Below are 18,931 nucleotides of genomic sequence, written 5' to 3'. Positions count from 1 at the left end.
CGCCCTTCATAGATCCATTGCCAGAACAGTAGCCCCACTTAGTTTGGGTCAACTCGTCTTGGCTAAATGGTGCAGAGGAATGTTGTGAGAAACTCTTGAAAACGTGTACACTAAAGGCTTTGTCACACATTCATCAATCACATTAGTCCTGTGAAGCACCCCAACACACACACACACACACACACACAAATCCCCCGCGGCGCAGCTCCTGGCACAGCAGACACATTTCTCTATAAACTCAACATGCAGCAGGGTTTATAATGCCACTCAACCAAAAGAACAACAGATTTTTCTACAGCAGAGACCAATATGATATTTGCAGCCATTATTTTGCAGTACTAATGATTCTGTTATGCTATTTCTAAAGATCCAGCTAACAATCCTGTCAGCTGTAATTCTGCAGAGAATTCAGAACTTCTTTGATCCACAGTGCACAGTGGTGCTCATTGGGGATCTTTCCATAAACCCCTCTGGCACCAGGCTCTTTGACACAAGTGTGTTTTACTGTTTCTTCATAAATATGCATGCTTTTTATCCTGTTTGCTTGTTACCAGTTAGGAAGGCTTTCATTTATTAATGAAGAGTCTAGTGCCCTCATTAAGATTACATCAAGGGGAGACATTTCTAAAACTAGTCTTGTTGCTACGACCTTGGGCTGAGTGGATGGCTCTATTCCCGCTATGCTGGCTGCACACAGTAACTCTCCTAAAGTTGAGGACTAGCCAACAGCTCCTAACAGAAATAGCACCTAGAAACTGGACTCTGAGGAATTACAGGAGTTTAAGGTGTGAATGGATCAAGATAGGATGCATGCAGATCAGTAAACCAGATGTAGCTGATCGGTATCGAATTATACGTATACATTTTTGACCACTAGTAGACGACAAACACTGCAATATGGCGTAAATGTTACAAAGTAATTTACCATGACAGTGCGCTTGCATGTATTTGACTGGCCAACGCAGGATGATGTCGCATTGTGTTGGAGCAAAAATTCAGCCTGGTTCAGCTTTTTGTCTGAAAACCCTGCATTGTTTTGCTGGAACCGGAACTGTTGTAATTATGTGGTATCATGTGGTATCCTTTTACCACTTTCTGATGTCTTTCTAGACAGACAATTAAGCAATAGATAAAAAAACTGACATGTAATTAATAATACAAATAATCATAGATAGATATATGACCATAATACACAGTTGGAAGTGCTCCTCTGCATGGAGCCTGTATGGGGTTCAGGTGATGTTTTAATTGCTGTGTGCAGAGACAATGACGGACAGTAGCAGCTGCAGCAACCAAACTGCACATTCCCACGATGCCTGAGAGAAAACAAGGTCAACTTGTCATAGTGACCTGCCAGACACTTTACCTAACACACACACACACACACACACACACACACACACACACACACACACACACACACACACACACACACACACACACACACACACACACACACACACAACACACACACACACACACACACACACACACACACACACACACACACACAAATCCCCAGGGTGCTGGAGCCGAATGCTGGCAGTAGCCTATCCACTCAACATGTCATCAGAATTAACGATTTCCAAAAGGCAGAGGAGACGAAGGATACAAAGAATGTAAATACAGTGGAGTGGATCAGAGTGGACCACACACCAGGGGAGATAGGGAGAGTCACATTGCTCTCTGATTTCTCTTGGTGATCTGACACTATATTCCATTTCAACAGACCACCTGTTGTACAGATCAGACCTGGCTCGGTTCTCAGCATGCAAGACTCCAGTCTATCTTTCAGGAGGGGTCTGCCGACTTACAACTGGTACAACAGTACAGCATAACCTATTTAAGGTTTAGTTTTGCTATAGTAAGGAAAAAAAATCCCTGCCACTCTCATGTCTGTATGATAAATATGAAATTACAGGCAACAGCTAATTAGCTTAGCCTAGCATACATACTGAAAACCGGGGGAAACAGCTAGCCTGGCTTCATCCAAAGGTAACAAATGAACACATTATGTCTTGTTTGTTTAAATCTGTTCATAGGGTCAAAACTAAGGAGTTATGTGCCAGACTATTTCTCGGCCGAGCGCAGCAACTTCCTCAATTCTAATCATCACTAAACCCCCTGTAACACTGAAACCTGTTGAATTATTGCTTAAAAAAGCATTACTGTTTTCTCTGGATGCCAACTAAGAGCTGGAATCTCACAATTTATGCCGTTTTCTATAATGCCCCCATTTTGAGAGAAAACACAAAATAATGATGTTTAAAAACTGACTACATTTAAAAAAATGGGTAACAATACTGGTGAAACAACTTCAGTTTTTCTTGCTACATTTAGGGTGAACTTGAGTGTGAGATACTGTGAGGTACTCTTGTTCTTTTATTTTTCCCAAATGACTCGCATTCATAAACTTCTTTCACAGCAGATTTGGACTTGTCACAGCAGGAAAAGCACAAGTGCTCTGTTGCAGCAATAATAATAATAATGTTAGTTAGATCTGTGCTTAACAAGTCAAAACATCTGCATTGAAAACTGTCTATTCAACTTTTTGTTTCACTCCACAATTTGGGGTTTGTTATGCCATGTCTGTACACTTTTTAATAAAGACTGAAGGCCCTTGGACTGCTGGAAGAGTTCTGGATTGCCATCAAATTAATTTGTGAGCAGTCTCAGACCCCAGCAGTAAAGATCCAACCGCAGGCCTTTAGCTATGATCTTTGATAAGCAGCTCTTTGGTCTTCCCTCAGCATTTACACTCCCCAGCCTTTGATAACCACTTGGCAACAAGACCGACTCCTCTTTAGTTTCCACACTCAGCTACTTTGATATGCACACACACACACACACACACACACACACACACACACACACACACACACACACACACACACACACACACACACACACACACACACACACACACACACACACACATTTGTGAGATTGTGAGAGTAATTTAACAATGTTTTTTTTTATATTATGAGAGTCATGGTCATGGGAAGGTGACCGCATCCCAGATTAAGTCACATGTAATTTATTCAACACATATTTTATATGCATCTGTTTGTGTGTGTGTGTGTGTGTGTGTGTGTAAATCTCAGTGGGCCATTTCCTCCTGCTTGCTCCCATAGTGGTCTGAACGCCCCCTCCATCCTCTTTCCCACGTCCCACACGACAAAATGGTCTCCATATCAGCCACTCTGTGAGCAGGCAGAAGTAAAATAACACACGCTGCTTTGGAAGTATGGGAAAGGCCAACAGGGAAGGTATTTTTGTACATTGCTGATTGTGACGGTACAGAAACTTAGAGCGAGAGAGAGAGAGAGCGAGGTCCCATGACATGGCTTCACAAATATGAGATGTACGTTGCTTGCGGCTGGCATATTGTGGCTAAAGATAGATCACAGATACACAAACACACACACTGAAAGCTTTTTACCCATTGACTCACGGGATAAAGTACTCAGCAGCAGCTCTCTCCTTTTTTGGTGGACGCTGCAAGTGGCAATAATGAATCGCAAAATTGTTAACTGCTCTTTTTTATGACAGGACATCTATTTGCAACCTACAGGGGTCAGTTTTTATATGTGTGTGTTTGATATGAAAGTATCTGTACCAAAATCTTATATTAAACTAAAATCCCCCTTGTTAAAGTGCCAGTGTTACCAAGACAAATGGTCTGATTGCTACAGGGCAACACACGCGGTTGTTTTGTGTTATATAAGTAAGTTCAAAGTAGGGCTGGGCGATATGGAGAAAATCAAATATCATGTTATTGTTGACCAAATACCTCGATATTGATACCGCAACGATATTGTAGTGTTGACTATTGGTGCTTTCACAAAATATTTACACAATGAGATTTTTGATAAATAATCATCAGTAATGTGGATATAATAACTAAGTGGGTAAAAGGCAAATAATAGAACAGTTACAACAGTCTGGTAAGTTCAGAAAATGACATAACTTTACTGTAAAAAAAACAGGAAAAGACAACACTTATGCTATATTACGATATCCAAAATCTAAGACGATATCTAGTCTCATATCACGATATCAATATAATATCGATATATTGCCCAGCTCTAGTTCAAATCTAATGCATTCCAATGCATTCCAATGTTTGTGAGATATATATATATATATATATATATATATATATATATATATATATATATATATATATATATATATATACATACATATATACATACACATACATACATACATATACATATATATATATATATATATATATATATACATACATATATACATACACACATACATATATATACATACACACATACATATACATATATACATATATACATATATATATACATATATATATACATATATATATACACATATATATATATATATATATATATACACATATATATATATATATATATATATATATATATATATATATATACATACACACACACATATACACACACACACACACACACTAGTGCTGTCAGTTAAACGCGTTATTAACGGCGTTAACGCAAACCCATTTTAACGGCGTCAATTTTTTTTATCGCGAGACTAACGTTCTTTTTGGCCCAGCAAACTTTGTAGTTTTTTCACATGCTGTTGCAACAACTAGTAGCGTTAGAAATACTACAACACCACACCGGATCTAGCTAGACCGGAAACAAAACAACATGCACGCTGCACACACTTGTTTGCACTTGCTTGCGAGCCGGCCAAAGAGTAGTACATACCTGCAAACTAATCGCTTTTCGACGAAAATCGCCGTTTTGAATGGGGTCCGAGACCCGGTGCTAATACGTCACCGGTGCCTTAACGACCGTTATCTAATGGACCAAATAGCAACGCGGATTTCGGTGCCTTATTTAGGTGCCACTTAGATGACTGCGCTTCTTTCTGATGCTCCGAAAACGGACGTTAGAGGGAACTGAAACATTTCCGCACAGGAGGCCAGTCAACACTACACTTAGCAGCAGGTAGTTAGCCTACCGTTAGCTAGCAGCTGGATTAAACACGGTTAAAATGTTTACAGCTAAACGGTGTAAAGTGTGTCTGTATTTCACTGGAGAGGACTCCAACACCAGACTGTAGCTGCCGTTGTCTGAAAAACACAGCCATGATGTTATGTTGCTCGCCTCACCAGCCTCGTGGTGCATTCACTGTAATTGTAAAATACCCTTTTCCCATCCAGTGGTTGTTTTCACTGTTTTGTGCTCCCTTTTTTTTAGATCAACTTTTTATTGTTTTATATTTTTGAACATACAGAACAGACAAATACAATTGAACAAGGTGCTCCTTTTTTAAATACATATATCTTTCGGTTCAGGCACCGTTTTAAAAGTATCGTATCATGTTGATAAGAGCATTAAAATGAGAAAAAAATAATGGGACAAAAAGAAATCAAGGGACAATTAAAATAGATAAAAATGTGCGATTAATTGCGAGTTAACTATGACATTAACGCGATTAAATATTTTACTCGTTTGACAGCACTAATATATACACGTTGGAAGTAGGGGTGTTGAAATTAATCATTGCATCAATGCATCGCGATGTGGACCTGGACGATTCTGCATTGATGCAGTGACAGACCATAATCGATTACTGCCTACTGATATTACATGTTGATTTTCCGGTCGCTGCTTTTTTTTGTTTTTGCCTTTTGTCTGTTGTCTGCTGTGTTCAGACTCCGCTACATTCAGGACGTGTCTTTTCTTTAAGAGCAGATACAATACAAAGGGGAGTTCATATACATATGACTGCTTGAATTAGTTGATGAAAACCCTGTGTAGCAATATACAGTATAAAAATATGGATGAGGTGATTCATCGGGATATTGAATCGATTCGAATCGTCCTTAGTTGGAAGAGTTAAAGATCCCATGAAACGGGCACTTTCACGTCATGGAAAAACTTTCAATCCTGAATCTGATAAAGGAAATGGTGACCTAATGTGGGGTTCATGCTGTATAGGTAGATGGTAGATACAGGAATAATTTCCATGTTTACGACCTACAAGCTTTCACGTAACATTACAACACAAGATAACAGAGTTGGTCGAGTGACTTTTAGTGACATTTAGTGACATTACATTAAGTAAGTATTGATACCTGTAAAGGCCTCATGAAAAAATGTAATTGTCTAGAGATGGGCACAAGTAATGTTTTCCCAGATCAAGTGATTGCATGCCGTTCATCTGCATGTACTGCCTGGGTTTATTATTTCGACCAGAGCTGGTTGAGTTGTGAGCCCTTTTTGTTTAACATTAACTCATTAACCCCTTGAGTTCCCTCTCTCTGAGTAATCAAGGAATCGATTATTCCCGCCCATCCCTAATATCTTCACACCTTTTTGGATGTGATGCTCACATGCTTTACTTGCCAAAAGCTTTGCCTATTTATCACAGGACATATAATAAAATTGGTGTAAAATATCTCACATGTTGTGATTTGAGGATGCTTGTGCAGCATGATGAAGCAAAGGAGCGATTAAAACAATGATCTCTTTTGACTGCATTAGAGGTTTCTACCAAGGGCCGATTAAAATGAAATGACTGAAACTGAACCAAATCACATCAGATCACTTTCTACCAGAGATGGGAAGTAACGAAGTACAAATACTTCGTTACTGTACTTAAGTAGATTTTTCGGATATTTCTACTTTACTATTTTTTTTTGTGGCGACTTTTTACTTTTACTCCTTACATTTTAACACGAATATCGGTACTTTCTACTCCTTACATTTTAAAAATTGGCTCGTTACTTTAGTTTTGTACAAGAGGTCGTAATGTCGGAGAATAGGCGGACACGCGACCACACCGCGAGCGGGCGCGCGCGCCACAGAAAAAAAAGTGAGAAAAAGAAAGAGAGACTGCTGTCCGGAGGATAATCAGTTGAGATCGTGGGTGTGCGTCCTTGAGAACTGTGAGTCGTATAACTTATGTTGTCAGTTAATGTAAGCCTGTTGTTGTATTGGTCTATAGTTCCTGCACAGTTAAAGTAGGTTAGCTAGTGATTTAGTTGTTTGTGTTCTTCACCTGTTAGCTAGGTTTCACGTTGCTTGTAATGCATCAAAAGAGAGAAGTTGTCTCTGTCCGTGTTTTACAGACACACCTGGAGTTTGAAACCAGCATCAGCTTTAAATACTGTCCTAATCTAGTCCTCACTAGCAAGTTTCAAATAATTTCACTGGAGTTACCGTTATTATTTTTCACGTGATCAATACCGAATTCAATCTAATTGGATGGGAATATAATGTAGGCTACGTTGCATGTAACGCACCACTACAAGACGACTCGACAGATTCGGCCGCATTCTGCATTCATTTGCGGCAAATAATTGCAACATGATGGTGGTAACGTTAGCACTAGTAGTATGGACGGCGACATGATTGAAAATGAAGAAAACAGAGATCCCAGAGATTAGGCAGACAAGCAGCAAGACATTCCCAATCATCCCATCTGGCCTTATCTGAGAGAGATGTTTGAGATAGGCTAGGAGGCATCAAGTATGACTCCTGGCCAATGTGCTGTGTAACTCTAAAAGTATGGGGAACTTCTTAATTAATCTATGTTTAGTAATTCATATTGTATCCTTTATTTTCTTTCTATATTTGAGCACACACACATGCATGTAGATTCCTTTAAATGTTAAGGGGACGATTAAAAAAGAGAAACTGGATCTGTTTTATACTTTAAGTACATTTCAAAGCCTGTACTTTGTTACTTTTACTTAAGTAAAGAAGTTAAATCAGTACTTCTACTTTTACCAGAGTATTTTTTAACACAAGTATCTGTACTTCTACTTAAGTACGGGAAGTGAGTACTTTTGCCATCTCTGCTTTCTACTGAATGTCTGGTGTGACCTAGATAGAAAAGGATGTTTCAGTAATCACAGTTTCATCAGAAGAGAAAGAACTTAAAGCACAAAGCACAAAAATAACTAACTGATGTAACTACAGATTTGAGATATACTCTTATGACAGAAAACACTATAAATTAAGACCTTAACAAACCCATGGACAAACAGTAGCCAGAGAGGAGATGAACCATAAAAGTTATCTATCAACAGTTATCTACCGTAACCTACACTGTGCAGCCACAGCAAACACATCAGTCTGCTCTGTGGAGTCAGCGGCACAGTGGCATGGCTGAGGCCTGCATTAGGTTAAAAGGATCCTAATGTGCATTAGATCAGCACGGAGCATTATTTCAGGAAAACAACATCCATTATTAAGCAGGGTGTTGAACTATCAGAGAATAGACAGAGATCCTGACAGGCCTCTAGTCTCCACTTGTGCCTGTGAAGCTCCCGGAGGGCAACTTCAGATCCAAGGATCAGCTCCAGCTTTGTACTCCTAGAGCTCAAATCTCTGCTAGTTCTCTTTCTAGCATCTACCTGCAGTGGCACCAAGAGCTCAACACACTGCCACTTAAGAAATCACATGCATATAAACAAACAAATGAGAAAGAAATGTTTTGACCGGGTCAAACCCACCACAGACTAAATCATCCTTTATTAACTGCACCTCTAGCCACAGAATGGGGGAACGATGATAGGTTTATTAGTAATATAACTTTAATTTGACACTAGCCCAGCAGCTAGCCCTTTGCAGCAATTAGCCACTGGAGTCTCATCTCAATCATGCTAAAAAGCAAAAAAGACCAGAGGGCTAAAGAGAGAGGCCCCTGGGCCAGGCAGTGAGGGTTTCTCTCACTTTGGAAATACTTAGCAGAAGGACAGAGAGGGCTCTGTGTGCGTTTGACCTCAGAGCAGAGAGGAGCACACAAATCACCGTGTCAGAATGAAAAAGATACAGCAGCAAGTGATGGAGTGGATGTGGATTCCTCTGCTGCCACTGCTGCTAATCAATGATCTTTATTCACACCAACAAAACTACATTTTATGGGTCCTCTACATTATATAATAACTCTTAGAATAGTATATAACATCAGTTCAAATGAATGTCGTGTTTTGATCACTGAAGTAAAAACAATAAAAACAAACTGATGAAGTTTGAAGTCGTCCTCTCTGCTCCCAAATCAACAATCAGTTTCACATCACAAATCTTAAGCACATGCCTGTTTTTTCTCCTCAATGCTATAAACTGTTCTCATGAACACACTTAACCGTATATCATGCTGGATAAAATCAATCACACAGAGAGGATTTAACTACTTTACTCCATGTGCTAAGCATGCCAAAGTCTGGAAACCACTTCTCCCACATCTAGGTTTGGAAGAAAATTCAAGCCTGTCCTCGCAGCCCTATCTTGTTACCATCTTATCAGTATCAGATCACCAGTTCCTCAGGTACTGGCTTATTTTGTATTCTGCTGCATTAATGTCGTATTGATGCTTTCCAGGATCACAGATTTGCTGGCTGGATGTCCTGTAGCTCTGTGGATGCTCATGCTTAAAAGCTTCTCTCCTTTGACAAAATTTAAAGAGATCAAAATCTAATAAAGAGAGACTTCTTGGTTTATTTTAAGTCATCTTAGTGGCCTCAGACCTTGTCACATAAATTCCCTTAGCCTCAATCTTTCGTGTCTCTCTTGCTCTACCTACAAGCTATTGTTGTACCTTTTTTCCTCACAAATTTAGAGGCCACAAATCATATTAAATGACAGACCTTCATCATTCAACATGTGGAATGAGAGCTACTGGAGTTCATATTCATTAAGAGTTTGTAGTCGCAGTTAAATCTCCAGATTCCACGTGTAGGTGTTTGTGGTGCTTGCATGTCGGTGTGTGTGGTTACTCACTCAGCAGTTCTGCATTACCACATTCAAATTTGATTTGGCTCGTATAATTTCACTATATGTTATTCCTTATATAGTCTGGAGTAGGGATCGACTGATATGGATTTTTTAGTGCCGATACCGTTTTTTTTTTCATCAGCCGTAGCCGATGACCGATACGGGCTGCCGATTTTCTTGAGCCGATATTTGGAGTCAATACTGTTTTTGCTCCCTCAATTTACATCATAAAAATGTAAACCCTGCCACACTGGATTTGTTTTCGGAACCTGCTCTGCCATTTCTTTAAAAATAATAAACAAAAACACAGATCAGTTTCACTTCTGCAATCATCTTACATTCATATCACCCAAATTATGTGTGCAATGTCCATCATATGGATGGGTGAACTGCATATGGTTAACTGTGCAAGGGTAAAAGGCTTTCATCAACATCTACAACACAGCCTTTCATGCATTGCTTGCTGACCTATTATAAGACAGATATAATCAGGTCATCACAACATGTCCTTAGCCAACACATTTAAATAATTTAAGAAAACAATAAACCTGAAAAGTAGCCTGATTTATTTAGTGCTTGATTTATAATTTAAGACTGCCATGGTGCTAGTGGTGGAGGGGCAGTGCATGGTCTGCACGTGAACTGCAGCGTGCCCAGCAACACAGAGCTGCCTGTGGACGCCTGTCTGTAAATAATGCCGGGAAAAAACTATCGGCGAACGCAGCAGCCGCGTATCGGCCGATGCCGATACACGTAAAAACGCAAATATCAGCCCGATATATCGGCCGGACGATAAAATCGGTCTATCATTAGTCTGGAGTAAAACAACGTCAGCTCTCATCATCCTCATCTATGACAACTGATCTGGAGAGGAGTGTAGACACTGTAGGTACAACCAAGAGTTTCTGTATTTCAGGCATTAAAGCAGCTGTTTTCAGAATGATCCATGCACAACTTTAAAAGATTTCCTTCTCAGGTTTCAGGTTTTTCACAGTGGACTATTAATTTAAATACATGTTGTTGTTACTAATAAAACAAGCATATTATAATAACTATATTTTGTTAAAAGTTTTGTAGTTTCAATTATCATAAGCTACTTGATTTTCTTACGAATTAAGCAAAGTTTTTTTTTGAGTTTTGCAATGTCAGTAAAGTTAATGATTTTTTGGCTGGATGCATTTTACAATACACATATGGCCCATATATCTCACATCCCTTATCCCATCTGACAGTGTGAACGGTGTCGATTCCAACATTTTGGTAAAACTCCACACCCCTGCAAAGCCTAAGAATGATCACTATTTCTTAAAGCCAAACCACCATGTAGAAACCATCATTTTGACATCGGAGTCACTGTGACAGACAAAAAGGAACAGCTGGCTCATCTAGGGGCCACTAAAGGTATTTCCGAGACAAAAATGCCAGATCTCAAACGTTTGTCCCTTACAGACTGAAACAGGCAAATGCTTGTGTTGCCACTTAAAGAGCTGCTTATACATTCAACATAAAAGAAATGTCTTTTAATATTGAAACAGTGAGTTATAACTGTGCATGATAGATACATGCACTGTAAAAAACTTCACACTGACATTGTGATTTGATATGCAGACAAATGCTATTTATATGGTGTTGCTGTGGTGTATTATTTTTCCATAACTGCAGCTTTTAGCAGCCATTGAAACCCATGTATTTATTTTGCTTTAGGTTGCCTGTTTAAATGTGCCTCTCTCTTGTAGGGTTGGGCAATACAAGACAGACTATCATGGCGGCTCGTTCAGAATATGATCTCATATTGTACTAAAATAGTTCACTGAAACGTGTTTCTGAAAACATTTTAAGCGAGAAATAGGCCATGCAGTTGCTGAATCGGTCTTCATTTCAGATCAACAAAGGTCAGTTTAAAAGATTTTCATCAGATTTTGAGAGACTCTAGTCACGCTCATTCCGCTCCCCGTTTCCAGCACTCTACCAATCAGATGGGTCATTTGAGTCTGACTGCCGGCAGTGCCCGCCCTGCCGATTATGTCAAATCGGCCAAAATGAAGGCAGATGGCCCCTCGGACGGACGACGGCACGGAACACACCAAACTGAATTGAGTCACTGACCTCGCCAGACTTTTCCAATGGCCGATTATCGGCTCTATGTGTCCAGGCCTTTAAAAAGCATCCGGCACACTCTAAAAGTAAGTTAAAAATCCTTTATTAATACATGGATAACCAACACGTTTCGCCTCAAAGGGGCTTCATCAGGGTATATGTAATGAGGACAGGTGTTGAACTATCAGAGAAATGACAGTGAAAATAAAATAAGTGCTAACATGTAGGCTACTGTAACAACCTGCAGATGCTGTATTTGTGTTCAGCCAATCTCTCCTGTACTTTTCTTGAACAAACATCTGATCTCCCAATCCACAATTATTACTTTTGTAAGTCAAACTGAGTCAGACATACAGAAAATCCAATCAACATACGGGAAGAAAAACACAAAGCTGCAAGCATATTTTTCTAAAGCTTGCACTGCTGTAAGAGACAATTTAAAAACAAAAAGGGCAAAATCAATGTAATTATTTTTAAATCATTAATTCAGCCCTCAATCTAACATTAGCACACTGGTTCCCTGCACAACTCCACCATGTCTTACATAATCACAGTGACCTAAGTAATGTTTTTGGTTGATAAGAGTTTTCTCAATTTGTCTAAAGAAAAAGAACCCGCTGGAGGTTAAGAGTTAATTTGAGGGCTGAAACAACATTGTAGAGTTCAGCTTGTTTTGTTATTTTAACCGTGACCCAAGTTTAACAAGCAAGCCATCCCACAGAGTAGAGTTATTAGTATTACAGTAATCTCACTGCGCTCAAGTGTGCAGAATTCGAACCGATAATCAAATAAAAGAACAACTATTCATATTAAATTTACAACAGGACAAGAAGTGATGATTAAGTGATTGTAAGTGATTCTTGTCCAATACATTCATGGTAGCTCCATCCATATCTGCTCTCCATTTCATATTCATGTGTAGCATTACACACAGTTGATCCACTACATCAGTTTGGGGTTTAGTGTCTTACTCAAGCAGGACCTGACAGTTTGATAGGGACTGCAGATCAGCTTTCTTCCACTTGCCAGCTTCATAAAAAACAGCTTTCCATGACTTTTAAATTACTTCCAAATGAGGGGGATCACATAAATAGTCCTGTATACTCGTCTAGAGAATTGTGCTCTGAATACAATATGTCAGCGAGAGAACAGGCATGCATCCTGTTTTTATACAGAGTGTACTAGGTTCAAACCTGCAAAACACTCAACGGAGTATCAGTACTGTAGATACATCAAAACCCTTCATACTGTTTGTATTTTCATTCATCTTAAATCAAGTGGCTTTGAAAGCACCGAATTGACCTCTTAATCTCTCTCACTGCAATAAAAAAAGTCTTTTTGGGGAATTTTACAATTTTCCTGCTTTCCTAGTGTCGGACAAACATGACAGGCTTTGGCTTTTAATATGATTTATGTCCCAGTTTGTACAAAGGTTTAACTGTGAGCTTGCCCTCTTTTGGTTAAATTTCTGGTTGTTTAAGAGATCAGGTAGCAGCTCAAAGCCAAATACCTTCCACAGTGCTGAGGCTTTTATACTTAGTGCTCATTAGCCTTGTGTTAATATGTTTCAAACTGTTTTCACAGGGACTTACAAAATATTAAAAATAGTTATAGAATAGCTTGGAACTACTTCTTATAAATCCATGAACAGCATGCGATCACTCGATCCTATTAAACTGCTGTGACTGAGGCCATGAGTAAACAGGATGTAGATGTTAATTAAAATCAGTGACTTTATGAATACTTATAGCATGACCACAAAGAATACTAGTCTCTAAATGGCCATAGGTTGTGCATCGAAGATACTGCAGCAGCCTCATCACTGATCAAAAGGTTTACTCAAAACAACTCCTTTCAGCAGTTAACAGTCAAGGGTGTCTCTGACGTTACAACGTTCCCTTTTAAAGAGTGTAACATTCCAAAATATGAACAACCAATACACCAAACAACAAGGTTTGGGTGTATCTTGGTCTAGTGGTCCTAGATGCCCGATACAAAACAACATCATACCGGGTTCAATTCCTTCTGCATGTCACCACCTTCACTCACTCTGAAGCCCCTTTCCAACATGCCGTGCCGTCTGTATGAAAATTAGGAGACAGAATGGGTATGGGAATGAGTTCTTGCACCTTTAAGCCAGCAGTGGAGGTAGCCACAGAGTCGTAACAGAGCCAAACCGACATCTGTGTGAAAGGGACAGCGGCATGGTTCTGTGTCAATAAACAAAGTGGGCATAATGGCAGACCTTCATTGTGATGCTATTGCGGAATCTCTGTGTAAAAAGGGCTGTGTGTGTGTGTGTGTGTGTGTGTGTGTGTGTGTGTGTGTGTGTGTGTGTGTGTGTGTGTGTGTGTGTGTGTGTGTGTGTGTGCATGCGTATGTTGTCAGGCCTGTGAGGGCACCAGGTGTACGCAGCTGTCTGTCTGATCAGGGAACTTCAAAGGCCGTTAGAGCAGTAGTAGAGTAAGCGGTAACAGTCAGAGGAGAATTGGCTCTTCAGATAAAAGCTAAAGCTGCTAAAGCTAAAGGTGATCTCTATACCGTCTGATATGATCCATATTAATGGATTTACCCTGCAGTTAAGTATAGTGCAATACATCAGAGTACACTGAGACCCTCCAATGTGTGTTGAGGCCCTCCAATATGACTTACAGATGAAATGCCTCGTTGCACATCTGCAGACTAGGCCGAAATTGTGTTAAAGTTGGGCATCACTGATGTTGTGTTTCTTATATAATCAAACTGTGCTGGAAGAAGCATTAAAACTGGACAATTCAGGAAAATTTGTATTTTCTGAAAGCAATTATTCAGTGGCAATCGCAAAATCCCTTTCATTGCAGATGTCTGCCCATTTCAAGCCAACATGTGTACAACAAAAAATATTTTTCTTTGGAACAAAAGCATATGTTGCCCTGTTCTGCTAAGAGAAGACTGAAAAAGGCAGAATCTTAAACTTTCATTCCTTCCTTTTACACAGTAAACAAGCGTTAGCCCACTCGCTTTGGCAACAAAAAGTGTTGATATTAAGATATCATTCAACAAGGCTTGGCTGTAGATTGTTTCTTTGCTTGAGCTACATTATACAAACAATAATTTGCTGCTACTCTGTAAACGCACACAAACGGTCCTGATGACAACATCACTAAGTCCTGGGAGCTTTCTCCACCAGTAACAACTCTCCCACACCCCCCACCCCCCTCTCCATCACTGGTTTGCTATATTGACCAAGGTAATGGTGATAATGGATGTTATTCACATCAATAGGAAGATCAAACAGTAAGAGGAAACCCTTTGCTTCTACAATTCATGCTCCCAAGTGCAAAGCCTCAACCCATTATATGATTCAGCAGGGAGACACCAGATCAAAACTCCTGAAAACATATGCAGCTTTTCTTCTGCTTTCATGGTTGAACACTCAAAATGTTTTAAAATGTTTACTCACCTTACAATTGAAACCTCACAGTTCTGACAACAATTCAAAATGTATTGGGGGATAGGGCGGGGTTTGTTTGAGTGATTTGATATTGATTAATAAAATCCAAATCAATCTTTTAATAAATGACTTTTAAACATGGATGTATAATCCACCACAAACCTTTTGGGAGTCAATTGTTAATGTAAACATTAACCTGGTACATTAGAAAAAACATTTGAGAGTTGCTTCTTGCTTGTACAATTTACAGCATAAGTTCTCTGAAATCTCATTTATATCCAAGCAAAATAGGTATTGTAACTGTAATTTAATCTAATCGGGACCTTGTGAATCGGAATCGATTTGGGAAATCATTGGCGATACCCAGCCCTATTAGGGGATTTATTCAATTTATTTATTTATTGTTATTTATTCTTTGTTAGCATTCCGGGATGGGAGAAAAACGTGCTCTGGTTTATTGGCATTTCTTTAAACCAATCACAGTCGTCTTGGGCGGCGCTAAGCCCCGGACACACAATGTGACACAATGTGACACTGCCTCTGCAAAATAGCCTCGAAACAATTGTGTACCCTTATGGCACTTTCCCACAAACCCATGTATGACATGAAAATGAACAGAGTCTGGTATGACTATTCATTACAAACTACTGGTTGCAGGAAAACAGGATTTGTATTCGTAATTTGGTCACTTTATGACAAACACAATCATATTCAAATATTATTTGTGATAGATTAACATTTTCTGATTCGGTTTCTAATTCTGAGGGCTAGACATTGCTGCCAATATCTATTATAAGGTTACGGCATTACTACAGTAATAATCTTACAGTCATCTTTTAAAGCCAGCCTATGTACGTTTTGCATAACAGCAACAGCTGTGGCCACAAGTGGTGATTACTGTATGGATTACTGAATAATGGCAGACTAAATTTCACTTGATGTCATCATTTGCCAACCTTACAGAGCAGGTCAAACTAGAACATAAGCAGGGAACAACAACTTTCAGTGAGGTATAAAACAACCTAAGTGTATACAGTATGTGACAATATAAAACATAGTGTAACAGTAGCGCAAACTGCCACGACAATGTCAGACAGCAATATATATTAGCTCCTAGCTGTACCCGACTAAATAAGAATTGAAGATGGGTACAACTGTTTAGAAATTTACAAGAATGATATTCATTCTATTTTTGTTTAAAAAAAGAAAAATGTTCTTCATTCCAACGCTACAGAGGGTCCATTTACATAGTCATACAGTACCGTTGTGTTACCGTAACCCTTTTAATGCTAAAATAGAGACAGTTGTCAGGCATCACCAAAGTTGACCAGTTCACACCAACAGCAGCACTGCTTTGGTTCAACAGGAATTCGATGATAGGTCCATTGTCCTTTTCAAAAAAAGTTGTATATGCATACATGTACTGTATATGCATAGGATTTCCTGTTGTGTTCAGCCCTATTGTCCTTACTATTAAACGTACTGCCTTTGTACTGTTTCCTTTCCAGGTTTCACTGGGGATCTGGATTATGTTTCACTAATCCTAACAAAACAATGTTATACATCTCTAGATTGATGTTGCACTGTCAAGGCCCGGATCAAAAACTGTAGTGGAGTCCTGAGTAGACGGTTGCATGGGAACACATAAACAGAGCACTTGGAACAGCTCAAGGCTTTCTTTCCGGACAAAGATAAGACGCCACGTGCTTGTGACAAACTTTATTGGCACAAGGACCGGGTTTAGGGGGCATAGTGACTATTTCCATAAGTTGTTTACTAAGACACATTGAAGAATATGTAATATTTATGTCAGAAAACCATGAATGCATCCTGTACAGTCTGCTTGCAATGAATAAGAGTGTTATATTTTTTTAATTACCCACAAATAGTAAGGCGGAAAAAAACATATGTTCGTACGTCAAAGAAGATCCAACACCTCCAAACTCCCATTTTCTGCTCATATGCATGGAAATGAACAGTCCTCGCTGTGCATATGTGCCGGAAGAGAGTTCTGAATTTAGGGACTTCCATTGAAAACCCGCTCTGCTCTGCTGATCCTCTGCCAGATTACTGGGTCTCATTTTTCTATGCTGCGGTTGAAACACAACAAGGGCATTTATTGTCTGTGACCAGCTCACTTCTTCTAAAGAGCAGCAGTTGTTTTGAGCACATGAAACCGAAGCACAGCGCCTCAGCCACAGCAAAAACAGATGACCTTTAAATGAGCGAGGTCTAATGTGGCTGCTCTTTGGCCCGGCTTGATTAGCTGATGTCACAGGAAGTGAATGGTATCCTTATGGAGGGTCACCACTGCAGTCCAACAGCATGTCAATCTTTCCTCTGATGTCATCGGGGGCTAGAGACGGAGATCTGGCACAGACACAATCGCACTCATTCGGGTTGCATGTGCACATATACTGTATGTGCACATATTCAAACAGAGCATCTTTGCAGATCTTGCAGGCCTGAGTGGATGTTAGCCAACATCATCAAATGCTTGAGATGATAAGATTTTAATGGGGAGAAACACTGACCACAAACTCACTGCAACAGCTTTTTTTTCAGTAATCTAGCGTTCAGTTTGCCTCAAACCGATTACAGCTTGCAGCAAAAAGTTAATCTGCAGCAGTTTTCATCATTGTTGATCAACAGTCATTTTTCAAGCAGAACATTTGGTGGTTGTAGCTTCTCAGATGTGAACATATTCTGTTTCTATTATGTATATTAACATATACATATTATTTTTTTTTTTTTTTTTTTTTAAATTAATTATATTTTTATTAATTAAAAAAAAAAAAAAAAAAAAAAAAAAAAAAAAATTATAAAAAAAAAATTTTTTTAAAATTATAATTTTTTTTATTATATTTTAAATTTATAAAATAAAATTTTTTTTTTTTTTAAAAAAAAAAAAAAAAAAAATTTATATATAAAAAAAATTAATTTTTGCCCTGTCTTGTTTAAACAAACAAGTAAAGGCACATTAAAGGCCCTGACACGCCAACCCGATCGGCCGTCGGACAGTCTGGCGAGGTCAGTGACTTGAGTCTGTTCGATGTGTTCCATGCCATCGTCCGTCGGAGGAGCTGTTGGCCTTCGTTTTGGCCGACCTGACTTCCTGTGTCGGAGGGCGGGCAGTCGCACTCAATGACCAATCTGATTGGTAGAGTGCTAACCCGGAAATGACGAGCGGGATGAGCGTGACCAAGTCTCTCAAAATCTGACGAAAATCTTTTAAACCGACCTTTGTCGATCTGAAATGAAGGCAGATTCAGCAACTGCATGGCCTATTTCCTATTTTAAAATGTTTTCAGAAACACGTTTTGGTGAACTATCTTCGTAAAATATGAGATTGTATTCCAAAAGAAGCCGCCATTATGCCCGGTTGAAAAATCCGGGAGCAGCCAGACCCACGTGACGCGTTCGTCCAATCAGCTGCCGGTTTTCATAGTTTGGGTGATAATACAGATTAGCGCCACCTGCTGTTATGGAGACGTATTACGCCTCGCGCACACGCAGAACGTACGCTCAAGTTGGCGTCGCTTTGGTGTGTTCCGAGGCACTTTTTGGACCTCGGGGAGCCAACTGATCAGTCCGAGTACCTTTTCTGCCAACAGTCGGCCGTCGGGTTGTTGTGTCAGGG

General features: G+C 39.4%; 1 protein-coding gene across 14 annotated transcripts in view; it reads right to left on the bottom strand.

Annotated features, from left to right (window-relative positions):
- The window catches only part of mcamb (melanoma cell adhesion molecule b), a 43,055-nt gene that overhangs the window by 22,307 nt on the left and 1,817 nt on the right, over positions 1 to 18,931 (bottom strand). The gene's annotated exons all lie outside the window — the stretch shown is intronic.

The sequence above is a fragment of the Perca fluviatilis genome, chromosome 2, assembly GCF_010015445.1.
Source record: "Perca fluviatilis chromosome 2, GENO_Pfluv_1.0, whole genome shotgun sequence".
Taxonomy (NCBI): domain Eukaryota; kingdom Metazoa; phylum Chordata; class Actinopteri; order Perciformes; family Percidae; genus Perca; species Perca fluviatilis.
This window is presented reverse-complemented; position numbering and strand designations above follow the sequence as displayed.